The sequence below is a fragment of the Durio zibethinus genome, chromosome 6 (genome assembly GCF_047325235.1).
Source record: "Durio zibethinus cultivar Kanyao isolate XHJ-2024 chromosome 6, ASM4732523v1, whole genome shotgun sequence".
Taxonomy (NCBI): domain Eukaryota; kingdom Viridiplantae; phylum Streptophyta; class Magnoliopsida; order Malvales; family Malvaceae; genus Durio; species Durio zibethinus.
In genome coordinates, this window is record NC_143167.1 from 24,988,452 (window position 1) to 25,001,798 (window position 13,347).

Consider the following 13,347-nt stretch of genomic DNA (forward strand, 5'->3'; position numbering starts at 1 on the left):
AAATTCTTATAAATAAATTTTAATAAATCATATGATAACTTCATTTATACTTATTTTAAGGCTCTAATTATTTTTTATTTTATTTATTAATAAAATATTATAATATGATTGATTGATAATATACAATATTTATATACTATCAATGTATATACATAATTTTATCCGAACACATTCTAATTGATTGTGATATTGTTAAGATCAAAACCCAATTCATGTCCAAGTTTCATTTACGATTCATGAGTTTTCAAAATTAAATTTTGAGCTAAAATGGCCAAAATGCCTCTTGATTAAACTTAATCAAATTTAATCAAATTTAGTTAAACTTGAGTCAACCAATGAAATTGACGATTGAATATGACTATTAAGATTTATGATTAATAAAATTATGATTTGAACTTTCTAAAATCCTGTTGGACCTCAAGAAGAGTTAAATTATAAAAATATATTTTTGAGTTATTTTCGTCATTTTACCTTTTGGGATTTTTTCACTAGAACTCCATAAATATTATTTTATAAATTTTAATGTTTTAAAAATCTTGATTGCACTTAAAAATTATGAAATTACTAAAATACCTTTTAAAAGATATTTTTATAATTTGACCTTTTGGGGTCAGTTTTTTGTGAAACATTCTAGATTATATTTAAATATTATTTCATGAATTTTAATGCATTAAAGATCTTGATTGCACCTCAAAAAAAGTAAAATTACTAAAATATTTTTTATGACATTTTTGTAATTTGGCTTTCTCAGGGTCAATTTTCATAAAAAGCTTTAGATCATAATTAAATATTATTTTATAAATTTTGGTCCATTAAAATCATGAAAATAAATATTGAATCATAAGATTCTAGAGAAAATCATGAACAATGCTCAAAACACTAATAAGGGCAAAATTATTATTCCTTATGTTATAAAGGGATTGCCACGCATAAAGACAAAAGAATGTGCAAGAAAATATTTGAACCTTTAGATCTTAAAATACCATAATTCAATGGTTCACATCATGAGTTTGGCCACCAAATTTCATAAGAAAAAGACAAATATTTTTTCTCCATTGATTTTCTTTTAATCTAAGAACTTATATGCAAGGTTGAGGGCTTTTAAATGATGGGGTTAAGGGGTTGAAACAAAGAGTTTTTCAATTTGGAAAGAGTGGTTGATGGAAAGACACAAGAAAGGAGGAAAAAAATAGAAAAAAAAAAAGGAAATATTAAAGAAAAAGTTTAGAAAGGTAACATCTTTAACTTTGCTCTCATATTTTTCTTCATATCCCTTTCTGTGCTAAAGTCGCTAGAATGTAATAAAACTCAAAATCATCTTCCCTCTGCAGTTTTGGGTTCATAGTGACTGCCATTTATATAATTTTTTTCTTGTTTTGTGTTGGTGCTATCTGTGTTATCTTGTCTTAGATCCTACTTGAATTTAATTTTTGCAATGCTATTAGCCCATTTTTATTTTTTTTTTTTTGCTTCATGTTCCCCATTTTTGCTAATGAAATTTAATGGTTTTGGGTTTTTTTTTTTTTTTGGACTTTAGCTTAGGTAGTAATTGGTTTGTTTATGTTGTCTTAAGCTTGCACTTTCTTTTTTGTTTACTTAGGGTTGGATCATCATTTGTAGCCTTTTTTTTTTCTTTTATTTTTGTTGCATAATGTTTGTTTTATGTTATTTAAATTTCAAATACTTTAAATTTTATGTTCTATAAGTTTCATATATTTCATTCTCATTCATGATTAACATTGCTCATTTAAATTTATACTATATTCATGTTCACCTATATTTTACTAGTAAGCATGTTACTTATCACTTGCATTTTGAAATGTTACCCAAAAAAACCAATAAAAATCCAATTGTTTAGAAAATTAATGAAAAACAAGCTTATTCTAAAAGTCTATCTAAATGTTGGGGATTTTTGAATAAGTTCACAAAAATACGAAAACCCTAAGAAAACCCTAAACCAAAACCTAAATACCCTAAACCATACACATAAATTGAAACCATAAAATATCTTAAGCCTGAAATTATCTAAACCCTAACTTAAACCTAACCTTAAATCATAATATTAATCTAAATTTTAACCTAAACCAAACCTAAACCTAGCTTAAACCCTAAAATGAACCTTAAACCCAAAGTCAAACCCTAAAACCCCAAAGTTAAACCCTAAACCTTAAAGTCAAATCCTAAATCCTCAAGTCAAACCTTAAAACCCAAAATCAACCACTAAACCCTAGACCAAACTCTAAACCCTAAAGTCAAAACATAAACCCTAACCTTAGCCAAAACCCTAAACTTACCCTAAACCCTAATCCTAACTAAAAAACCTTAAATTTGGCCCACACCCTAAACCCTAAAATTAAAACCTTAAAATAAAAAATCCAAACCTTAACCTTAACCTACATCAAAGCCTTAAACTTACCTCAAACCTTAAATCTCACCAAAACTAACCTTAACCGAAGCCCTAAACCTAAACCAAACCTTAAGCCCTAAACTAAACGCTGAACTTAGGCTTTAACCTTAAATTTGACCCAAGCTTTAAATCCAACCCTAAACCTTAAATCATCCAAACCCTAAAACTAGTCAAATCCCAAAAACCTTGAACTCATTTCAACACCCAAAGCCTTCCCAAATTCAAAGGATTTGCATGAAAATCCTATATGAAATAATATATTCCTAAATGCCATCTAAAGGATGAGGTACTTAGGAAATTTTATTTCATTAAGTTTTTCGTATAATTTCTTAACCAAAAAATAATAATAAGGTCAAACAAAACAAAAGAAATAAAAGTAGGATTTAAATATTAATACTCATACCTAAACTCTGTTTAAAGGCCAAAGAGTCCAGCTGGTCTTTTTATATTTAAGAACCCGATTTCAAAATTTCATCTTATCATTATTGTTGTAACGATTGTGTCCGCCTAACAAATTTGGAAATGAAAGGAAAAAAAAAAGGGAGTCACCACTAATTTTTTTTAGCTAGATGCGATTGGTCACCTATTAAAATTTATCATTTTAATAAAATCTTAAAATTAATTAAAATTTATTAAAAAGATAATTTTTGGGTCTGTAAAATAGTCTAGGTCTAGGAGTTGGTTATGTATGGGAAAAGATTAACACCCCACAGCACCCATTTAAAACGGTACCAATTAATTAGTATTATCCATTGATTTTGATAAAAACAATCTTATTTTTTATGTTTGAAAAAAATGATTTCCTTAATTTCCTTATTTTATTGAATTTTTGTTTTTTTTTTAATATCTTTTATTACTTATTGTTTCATTTTTATTCAAGAAAAATAAATTAGAATTTTTTTATTGAAAAAATTCTTAAAATGTTTCTGTACGTTGATAACATTAGAAAAACTTTCTCTCACCTAGAGATTTTTTAGGCATCGCTTCTCGAAATAACTAAGAATCTCATCCTCGGATGCTCAGATTTATTTTTCGTAAAAATTATGTTATGCATGCAATGCAAAATACTAATATATTGATGCACACATTTTATTCTCTTCTTTAGAAATTTTATTGATCTTATTTATTGAATTATTATTTTTATTGTTTATTGAAGAAAAGAAAATTTTTTATCATATTAAAGATTTTTATAAATATTCCAATACACTGGTAATATTAAAAAAAAATTTCTCACCTAGAGATTTCGTAAAGCATCATTACTTGAAATACTTTAAGAATCTTATCTTCAGATAATATTTTCTTTTTCCTTATTCTTTATTTTATTTTTACTTTAGCAAAAAAAATTTTTATTATATTGAAAACTCTTTATAAATATTCCAATACATTAGTAGTATTAAAAAATAAGTTTTCTCACATAGAGATTTCGTAGGTGTCACTACTCGGAATACCTTTGAATCTCATTGTTGGATAAAATTTTCCTTTTCTTATATTTTTTATTATTCTTTATATATGCTATTTTTTATTAATTTTTTTAATTATTTTATAAGGTTTATTCCAAATTTTAACAAAATTATAAAAAATTTTAATTTTGTATTTCATTATTTATTTATTTTTTTTATTAATTACAACAAAAATTTATCTTAGCAAATTTAAACATTTTAACATGCATAAATATTAATAAAATATTTTAAAATAAAAAAACATTCAAAAATAATATCTGAATCAGACCGATCAACAGTCCAATCAATGCAAGTTCGGTCGGTCCAATCTGATCCAATTCAACTGGACCGATCAAAGGCTGAGGGATGATGAGTCACCGAGTCAGGTGCGCATACCCCAAGTCGGGTCAAGGCTAACGCACGGATCTTTTTGGGTTTAAAACAGTGTCGTTTTGCTTTTGCCTAAATAATGTCGTTTTGAAGGCCTATTTAAAGGCCAAATCAAATTTTTTTTAGTTTTCTTTTTCTCTCTCTGTTCATCTCAAACACTTTTATTCTCTCTCTAGAAACCTAAAATCCGATGACTCCTACACTGTGCTATCCATCGATTACCATCATCATCCGTCAATCACTGAAAAACTTAAAATCACCCAAAATCTTCCCTTCAACCCTCCAAATACAAATTTGAGAATAGTTTTGCAAAAAATCTCTTCGAACTGCGAAGATCTGACGTGAAAGATTTGGCCAAAATGATTTTTTATTTTTTATATTTTTAGACCAGTGTTATAGTTCCCGTTCTAGGGACTATGTGTTTTTTTTTTTTTTTGTGCTTTTTGTATTTGATTTTTCCTCTTTTTTTCACAGATAGTTTTTTTTAATCTAGCAATGAGTTTTTTATTTGATTTTTTTTTGTTTTTGCAGGGCTTCTTCATTTATTTTTTGTTCTAGGTCCCTTCTAAACGGATTCCCATGGCTCTATTTATAGAGTGAAAAAAGGAAGAACAAAATCCTAGAAAATATGGGATTTTGATTGCCTATGATTAAGGCAGCCATCGACTGTCAGAATGACTGTCAGTGGTTATCAAAACTGCTAACAGTGCAGTTGCAGGTGACTGTCAGAGCCGCTAGCAATGCGACTGCTGATGGCTCTGGCAGTGCAGCTGCAACAAGCAAAAAGGTGCTAGAAAAAGAAAGAAAGAAAAAAGATATAAAAAATAATAATAAAAAAATTGTGTTTACAATTATGCATGATATCCATTTGCATATTTTTAAGAGTATTGTTTGTATTCATCATGCATATGTCCTTTAATTACTGTAATTTATTTTGTTATTGTCGCATCATCAAATTTTTTTGTATAAAATATTTTTCATAGAAAATGTTATTAAAAAATTATAGATTTTAAAATAAAACTAAAATAACATTTCGAATGAAATAATTCTCGATATTTTTGTCTAGATGCTAGAGAATCATAAATAATTATTATCTACAAATAATGTTATTTATATTTTAAAATAGTGTTACGGTGAATCTTAAACGAAAATAGTTACATTAAAATCTTGTCTAAATATTGAAGAATTTTAATGTAATACTTTAACCTAAAGATTTTCTCAATATTTCTAAATAAAGTTTTTATCAAATAATTTTTTTTTAAAAGTGAAAGGAATTATCATTAAATATCAAATTGAAACTATTATTGTACAACATCAAAGATAATACATGATTAATTAATACTATTTTAAATAGATGATGCGAGGATACTAATTATTCCTTACGTGTAATTATATTTTTGAATCTAATTTTATTTTCAAAAACTAAAAATATTTTTGTGATAAACTTTAAATTTATTTTTTATTAAAAAAATATATTTTTTAAATGATCAATCATACATAATAAAAAATATTAATAATGACTTTATTTTTTAAACTTTCAAAATTTTTACAATCTTATAATCAAATTCACGAACCCACATCTTACATCAATCGACCCATCAAATATTAACTCTTGAAAATAAACGGATTAAATGTATTATGGAATGTGTGAAATCATCTCCTGTTCTTTTTTTTAATAAATGAAAAGTCCTATGGTCAGATTAATCCAATTAGAGTGTTGAGGCAAAGAACTCTTGTTTCTTTATCCTTTTCCTTTTGATGTTGAAGTTGATGTTCTAGACCTGTTCATTTGGACAAAGTTCAGTCTAATTCGAGATATTATTTAATTAATAAAAATATTTTTATTTAATTTAAATTTTAAATTAATTTAATAATATTTTTTAATAATATTAAAACTATACTAGATCGAATCTTAGGTAAAATTTTCAAAGATTAACCGACACAAGAGCACCAAGTCAAACACTAGACAGTATAAAGCTCAGTAGGAACTGTCCTGTTTTGTCTCACCTATTTTTTGCATCTGAGTCAATTTTTTTTTCTTGTTGATGCTAGCCTCGATAATTATAGCAGCGTTATTCAGTTTAGGAATATCAATTTTATATTTAATGATAAATTCAATTTTTTATCTAAATAAAAATAAATATATTATGAATATAAAAATAAATATAAATATAATTTTATATTTTTATTAGATACAAAAATAAAGATGAATAATATAATATTTATTTTGTATCTGTACTTTACATATATATTTATATATTTAATAAAAAATTCTATTAAATAATATAAATTATTTTTTTAAATTAATTAAAATTAATATATTTTTGTTAAAAAATATATATCAATATATATTTATAAAAAGATTACTTAAATATTAAAGATAAAAATAAAAAATAAAAACAATTACCTATTTGGAGCCGCCCCTTATAAGAAGAATGGAAGTTGTGAAATTTATTGAGAGGATATTTTAGGTATTGTAAGGGCTAAGGCCTCTAGATTGTATGTTTGTAAGCGGATTATCCCAACTATGCCCAACAAAAAAAAAAAAAAAAAATCTAAAACAAGCCAAATCAGTGGAGGTAATTATCCCAACAGAGACAAATGCGTCATAAACAAAAGAAGCTAATAACACAAGCAAGACAAAACAAGATTAACTCCACCATCCGAAATCCAAAACGCAAAGTGCTGCCCATAACTAATCCACACTTACGATATTAAAACTTGAAACAAAAGGCGACAAAGTAAATATAAATTTCAATATTTAAAAAAAGTTAAAATTATAAATGATTTTTAAATTATAATAAATATTCAATATGACATTTAAATGTTAAAATTTTTTTAATATAATATATAAATTATAAATATATTAATTAATATAATATTTAAAAAATTATTTATTCATCATGTATTATTTTTTAAAGTTAATTATGTTATGAATAAATATTATATTAATCAATAAATTTATAATTCAAATATTACATTATAAATTTTTAAAATTTAAATATTATATTAAATATTTTAATATATATAATTTAAAATTATTCATTACATTAATTCTATCTAAAATCTGAAGTAAAAAGAGGACAACCCCTTATCAATCGTCCGTCACGGCAATATTTGAAACAAATAGAGTAAAATCCGGTACCATGATAAATTTTGGAGCAAAAGAATTTCCCGTGATATGTGAAGTACTAATTTTATAAAAATCAAATGAAGTATTTCTAGCTACGACAATATCTTAGCTAGCCAAGCGAATTAAAATCATTCAAATTCGAGAAAAATAAAAATCATTCAAAATTTGAGAAAAAAAAAACTCAAATAAATTTTATTAAAATAAAAATAAATTCTTGATTTTTTTATTATGTCATGAAATTAAGATTACAATTTTTTTTATTTCGATATAATTAAAATTTTAACATTTCAGAATATTTCACATTTTGTTAATTTTTTATTGACTAATAATTTTTTCAAAAAATACTTATTTGAATTTATTTAAACAAATAGAACGAAAATACTTAAGGAAATTGATATTATTTACCCATTTTTTAAAAGAATATAATTACAATGAAATAAAAAGTATAACTATAATTTCATTCAATAAAATATCGAAGATTTATACTTGAAATCCTAGCTGTTAGTGTGGCGTAATCACTTAATTTCTACAGTTCTGCAACAATTGTATGAAGCAATATCCTTTGATCACAGTATATATGCGTACATGGATTTTGCTTAATAATTAAGGCATTTTTATATGGTTGAAATAGTTTTTTTTTTTTTTTTAACTCTATGGTTGAGATAGTTATAGCCAATCAAGTTAACCTGGTGAAAAGTCATTTATCAAAGACTTGTAAACGAAGTATTTAAAATTTTGAAAGGCCTATATATCTAAAGTTTGGAAATTTGAATCTTAGTCAGAAATACTGACCAGGGATGGTCCAGTTTGGCTGGGTCATAAGTAGAATTTAAATGAATTGAAGATGATAATTTGTATAGGCAGCAAGAAATTCCAAGACAGGCAGGAATTTAGCTCATCTAGAATCCCCACTTGGTTGAAATGCATTAATCCAATAATGCTGGACAGAGATTTAAGTTCAATTTTTCACTTGTTGCACTGCCCCTGAAGCTTTGTTAGCTTGAAGATGCCATAAAATCCAATGAATGAAAGGTTAATTTGTTCTGTTCTTCAAAGCTTTGAAAGGCACTACATGAACTTTTTATATATTATCTATTATCTATTATTTATCTATAAATTTTAAAATTATTAAAAGTGATTGACCTAAATATTCTTATATAGTTTTAAATTAACAAATTAATCCTTAAATATATAGCTTTTATTAATTTATTTAAGTTTAATTTAAATTCAAAAAAATTATAAATAAAGTCTATATGAAATTAAACTATTTAAAATTTTAAAATTTTAAATCTAAAAGTATTAAAAGTGATAGAATAAAATACCCTTAGTAATATTTTTTATAAATTTTAATTTAAATGAATTTTATTATTATTATTATTATTATTATTCTCATTTTTATAATTAGACTCAAAAAATGCTAAATGTAATTACTTAAAATACACTTAATAAAATTTTAATTTAAAAAATATTAAAAGTGATAGATCAAAATATTATTAGTAAATTATTTTATAAATTTTAATTTAAATGAATTTTTTATGATTATTAGAATTTGTTATAATTAGACATTTAGATTTATATTAAAACACAAAATATGATTTTCACATCAAATAAAAATATAAATAAAATGATATCAGAACTTATTATTAGCTATCTATCTATCTATCTATCTATATATAAAAGTGTCAATTCCAAAACTATTAAAAATGATCGACCTAAATACCCCTATGAATTTTTTAATTAACAAACTAATCCTTAAATATAGAGTTTTTATTAATCTATTTAAGTTTAATTTAAATCTACTAAAATTAAAAATAGAGTTTATATGAAATTAAATTATTTAAAATTTTAATTTAAAAGTGTTAAAACCGATTGAATAAAATATCCTTAGCAAATTTTATCTAGATTTTAATTTAAATGAATTTTTTTTTATTAGACTCTTTTATATATATATATATATATATAATTAGACTTAAAAAGCACTAGAAGTGATTAATTAAAATATTTTTAATAACTTTTTAATTCCAAAATTATTAAATGTGATTGATCAAAATACCATTAATGATTTTTTATAAATTTTTTATAATTAGACATTTAGACTCATATTAAGATAAAAATATGATTTTTACATTAAATAAAAATACAAATAAAATGAAATCAATACTTATTAGAGTGTATAAGAATAAGATAATTATATGAAGTTTGTTTCTTTATTGTTGTAAAAACAATTGCACATGTAATTTATGTTAATAAATAAATGCATTAAAGATAATCATAATTAACTCATTGAAACTTTTTTTTATTTTTTGCATTCCAATTTTTTTAATTGATTGCTAACTATATACGTATATTAATGATTTTATTGTTTATATTTTTATGAATTGATCATTTGATCATTGATAATGTAATTAAATCATTTTAGTCATTTGAATTTGTCATTATTATAGTTTAGTCTGACCTCTATAATTAATTTTTCTTTTGTATTTCTCTCCTTTAGAATTTTATAATCATTATGTTAGTGAACAAAAACTAATATGAAATCAAATGCAAATCAATTACACACCTTCCACCAACACTTAACATTATGTGATTAATTGAACATTTTAAACACTTCAATTAGACTTTCCATCTATAGAATTAGATGATTAGGAGGTAAAGGAGCCACCAGTAGCTCAAGACAAAATTATTACAAGAACTGTTAACCATGATTAATTTCTATCTCAAGATGATTTAATCTTTCTTAATTATATTAAATTCCTTGCCTTTTTTTGGTTATCTAGGTAGTTGAATAACCTAATGTGAATTATTATAAGTAAAAAATTCTCAAATGAAGTAAAATTAATTAACATTCATTCATAAAATTTTATGTTGTTAATGCTAATAATGAAATTATTATAAATTGTATAAGTGCTACATAACAAATTTATTATTCTGTGAGTTAGATTTTTCTCCAGAAAAAAAATGACAAATATTAAGGTTAGAAAATTTTTTTCATTATAATTTTAAAAATTATATATTTAAATATTTTTATATATTAGAAATTTATGCATAACAAAGTTTTACAAATAAAAGAAAATTTAAGCTTTCAATTGGTAGAACATACAATTACATTCAATCGATGGAAACACCAATGAAAGAGTATCCTAAACAAAAAAATGAGATAAAAGATTGATAAGTTATGCAGAGTTTTATCTTCTCCATAAAACAAATAAGGTTAGTGCTATTTGATGTTTAAATAAAGAATATACAAATGTATTAATTTAAAAAAAATTTAAGATTAATATGAAACTCTTTTATTAGGAAAAATATTCTTATTAGTTTATTTTCTACATTATATCATTAAAGAATGTTCATTGTAGTACAAAAAAATTTAAGGTTACCATGTTAGGCAATATTTGTTTAAAAATATTGAAATTCATCAAATTAATTATCAATATTACATTTAATATAAAAATATTATTATAAATTATAATTAAACTAAACTTAAAAGTGATTTAAGGATATTAATTAGCAAAATTTATTTGATAAGTTTTTATTTAATTGATTGTTTAGTATTTTAATTGTTTTAAATTTTGATTTTTTACAATTTCGAGTAGGGTTTTAGCCTTAAGATAATTAATCAATTAGGTTGAGTCAAGTTTTATTATCTATTTCTATTCATAATATACTCAATTATTCACTTATGTATCTGAACAAATTTTACTCAATAATTGGTCATGCTTCTCTTTATTTGAAAAACTAGATTCAAATAATTTTAAATCTAAATTAAAAAAATATACTCAATTACTTATAATTGTAATTTCATATTAAAAATGTTTTTTAAAATCAATTAAATAATCCAACCACAAAAACAATAAAAATGAGACATTGAAGATAAAGGAAACAAATTAAATAAGAAACTTTTAAATTGTTTTGGAAGATGAATAAGAAATTTTGATTGGATTACAATTTCAATTTGAATTTTGGTAGTGTTCATTTATTACAAGTTATGAATAACAACTAATTTTTTAATTTTTTAAAATTAATAGAAATTGAGTCAAGTTAATTTATTTTTATAATTATGCGTATTATGTTAAATTTTAATTAAATTAAAATTTAAAATGAATAAAAAGTTTATGTATACTCAATTTGAGTTTTAAATTGTTTTAAGTTTGAGTTAATTAATCATATTTTTTTTAGTTATCCCTTTATGACGTCGATAATAAACTTCAAAATAAAATGACTACACAATACAGTGAAAATTTAAGTGCAAAAATTATGAAAATACTAATGATAATTCTAGAAAAAAAAATCATTATGCCTAAGTCTTGCAAAGATTAAAAGATATATCTTCTTTTTAGGAATTTTAAATTTATATTACAAAAATGTTAATCTAAATCAACAAGTTTATAATCATTAATTTGCTGATCAAGTTTCTACTATATAGGTTGAGAGAAATAACACAAACATTTCAATTGAAAGAAATAATAGTTCATATTATTTACTCTTTACAAATGGAAAAGTTGGTTGGCATCTAAATATCAAGAAAATTATTTTGAACAATAATAATAATAGTGAAACAGTAATTTAAAATATACCATCTTTTTTGTTTAGTAGAAGAAATTTTTGAAAGAGAATAAGAAGGTAATTTTTGTGAATGTAATATTTTTTAAAATTATTGTCTCTTTGTTTTTCTTTATAAGTATTGTTTAGTAAATTTTTTCTCATTACTTTCACTTATATATAACAAAATTCTTATCTAAATTATATATTTAAAGATAGAAACATATGACAAATTTTATTACTTTCATTATTGATAGGACATTTCAAAATTTTTATTTTTTTATATGCAATTGTACATCACTAACAAGTAAAAAATAAATACACTAATCATTCAATCAAATTATCAATAAAGCTTGTCTTAATATGTATGATTTTGTCATGAACTAAAAATTTGAAAAATATCTTAGATATTTTGACTTAATATATATTGTATATATTTATTTAATTTAGTTTTGATACTTGCATTTGTATAAAGAGTTTTGATTTTAACTTCTTATTGCATGTTAAATCATGGATAGCAAATTAAGAGCATTTACTCATTGCTTTTCTAGTCATATACAATTGAACTTTTTCTTATTTTCTTTCTCTACCTTACAAATTATATCATCTAGCATAAATTATGATTACTTTCCATCTGAATATATGTAAATCAATGATAGCATAGTAATAGATAATTGATAATTTAATAATTAATCATTGAAAACTTATTTAACGTAATAATCATCAATAGCCTAATAGTTAATTAGTAATAACTTAATAGTAAATCATAGATGACTTAATAGTAAATTAGTGATAACTTAATAGTAAATGAATAATAATCTAATAGTCAATAAATGATACTTTAATAGTAAATCAATAATAATAATATAATAAATATATAATAACTTAGTAGTAAATCAATTATAATATAATTGTAAATGTATAATAACACAAAGGTAAATTAAGTGTAACTTATTAAAAATTAAGTTATAACTTAGTAGTTAATAATTAATAATAGTAAATTAGTGATAATTTAATAAAAAATAAATTTCAGTTTAATATAATTAATTGATAGTAGTAAACTATAAATAACTTAGTGACAAATCAATAATAACTTCAATGTAAATAATTTATAATTTAGTAGTTAATTATTGAAAATTTAAAAATAAATTAGTATAATTTAGTAGTAAATTATCGATAACTTAATAGTAAATCATTGATAATTTAAAATTAGTTATAACTTGACAATGAATCATGGATAATTTTGTAGTAAATTATTGATTATTTAGTAGTAAATTATTGGTAATTTAATAGTAAATTGATAACATAGTAGAAAAGCACTAATAACATAATAATAAATTACTAATAACTAAATTTTAAATCAAGGATAATTTAGTAGCACATTAGTTAATCATTGATAATTTTGTAAAAAATCATCTATCAATTAGTAGTAAAACAGT